This window comes from Anastrepha obliqua, unplaced genomic scaffold (assembly GCF_027943255.1).
Source record: "Anastrepha obliqua isolate idAnaObli1 unplaced genomic scaffold, idAnaObli1_1.0 ptg000211l, whole genome shotgun sequence".
Taxonomy (NCBI): Eukaryota; Metazoa; Arthropoda; class Insecta; order Diptera; family Tephritidae; genus Anastrepha; species Anastrepha obliqua.
The window spans coordinates 1-2,500 of NW_026562275.1; the positions used below are offsets into that span (position 1 = coordinate 1).

General features: G+C 29.0%; 1 pseudogene; it reads right to left on the reverse strand.

Moving 5' to 3' along the window:
• Window positions 1-1,969: 1,969 nt before the first annotated feature.
• Window positions 1,970-2,150, reverse strand: LOC129252461 (5.8S ribosomal RNA; annotated as a pseudogene).
• Window positions 2,151-2,500: the final 350 nt, after the last annotated feature.

Here is a 2,500-nt window from a genome sequence, read left to right on the forward strand (position 1 = left end):
GGCTAGTTGCTTCGGCAGGTGAGTTGTTACACACTCCTTAGCGGATTACGACTTCCATGTCCACCGTCCTGCTGTTTTAAGCAACCAACGCCTTTCATGGTATCTGCATGAGTTGTTAATTTAGGCACCGTAACATTACGTTTGGTTCATCCCACAGCGCCAGTTCTGCTTACCAAAAGTGGCCCACTGGGCACATTATATCATAACCTCAACCTTCATATCAAGAAAGGTGAGGTTCTTACCCATTTAAAGTTTGAGAATAGGTTAAAATCGTTTCGACCCTAAGGCCTCTAATCATTCGCTTTACCAGATAAGATTATTTTATATAATTTTTAAATGCACCAGCTATCCTGAGGGAAACTTCGGAGGGAACCAGCTACTAGATGGTTCGATTGGTCTTTCGCCCCTATACTCAATTCTGACAATCGATTTGCACGTCAGAACTGTTTCGGTCTTCCATCAGGGTTTCCCCTGACTTCAACCTGATCAAGTATAGTTCACCATCTTTCGGGTCACAGCATATATGCTCAAGGTACGCTCCAGTTAGAGGTATAAATAATAATAAATTATCATTATACATAACTATATGGAACGCCCCGGGATTGAATTAATTGACTATTTATTAAAAAATAGACTAAAAATTAATCCCATTATATTTAAGTTAAGTTAATTATGCCATTAAGTTTAATATAACTCAATGACTTGCACATATGTTAGACTCCTTGGTCCGTGTTTCAAGACGGGTCCCGAAGGTATCCTGAATCTTTCGCATTGTTAATCATATAAATGCATACAAATAAATATTAATATCATAGATATTAAATTTTTTGTAAAATTCAAAAAATGAATTTTAGCATTATATATAATAAAATCTATCAACACTTTATCAAATCATTAGTATTTATTTTATGTTAATATGCTTAAAAAGCAAATTAATTTAAATAAACTTAATATCACCAATGATCTTTTGATAAATACTTTATTATGTTAATAGATTACAATGTCCTTATATGAAAAAAATGCACATTATTTTTTTTAATTATTTAATGATGAATTTTTCATAATGGATATTCAGGTTCATCGGGCTTAACCTCTAAGCAGTTTCACGTACTATTTAACTCTCTATTCAGAGTTCTTTTCAACTTTCCCTCACGGTACTTGTTTACTATCGGTCTCATGGTTATATTTAGTTTTAGATGGAGTTTACCACCCACTTAGTGCTGCACTATCAAGCAACACGACTCTTTGGAAATATCTTTCTAGTAATCATTAACGTTATACGGGCCTGGCACCCCTCTATGGGTAAATGGCCTCATTTAAGAAGGACTTAAATCGTTAATTTCTCATACTAGATATTAAGATATTCCATACACTGCATCTCACATTTGACATATAGACAAAGTGACTTAGTGCTGAACTATTTTCTTTTCGCTCGCCGCTACTAAGAAAAATCCTTGTTAGTTTCTTTTCCTCCCCTCATTAATATGCTTAAATTCAGGGGGTAATCCCATATGAGTTGAGGTTGTTTTTAATATTCTTTTTTTATCTTCTCACAATTTAATAAAAAAATTATATCATCTTTTCATCTCTATTTTTCTTTTCTCCTTTTATATATTGTAAATATATAAAAATAATAATAATGTAAAATGAGGCAATCCTAGAATAAAAAATTTAATTTTTATGCTAGACATTCCTCCTTTTAATTACATATATAAATTATTATTTTATATATATATATAAATAATATGAAAATTTTTTGTAAAGAATACTTAGATTCAATATTTTCATCATTTCATTTTATTTGAGAGGATTTTTTTTTTAAAGAATATATAATAAATAAAATTCATTATATATCTTTATTTTTTTTTGCTATTAATATTATGAATTATTTAAAATCCAATAATATACACATTTGCTTAAATTCAATTATTTTTATAAAAGAATAAGCAACTTATTTAGCATAGTCTTACAACCCTCAACCATATGTAGTCCAAGCAGTACTTTAAAATTGAATTTAATGTACATAACAGCATGGACTGCGATATGCGTTCAAAATGTCGATGTTCATGTGTCCTGCAGTTCACACGATGACGCACAGTTTGCTGCGTTCTTCATCGACCCATGAGCCAAGTGATCCACCGCTTAGAGTATTTTTTTATTTATTTTTATTTATAACAAATGTCAATTTTTTTTTGCATATATTAATTGAAAGAGTAAAATTAAATAATATTAATAATATATAAATTGATTTTCTTTCAATAATATATATCAAATATATTTAACTCTAAACATTTTTATTAAGTTGCGAATGTCTTAGTTCAACAATAATACAGTGGTGGTATTTATTATGATTCAATTATTTTGTATTTTTTTAATCATTTTATGTATATATAATAATATAATAAATATATACCACTTTTGTTATTGTGAACAAATTAACTTATCATTCAATCAAATGAATAATAAGTACAACTTTTTATTTTCATGTTTAAAGGTTTTT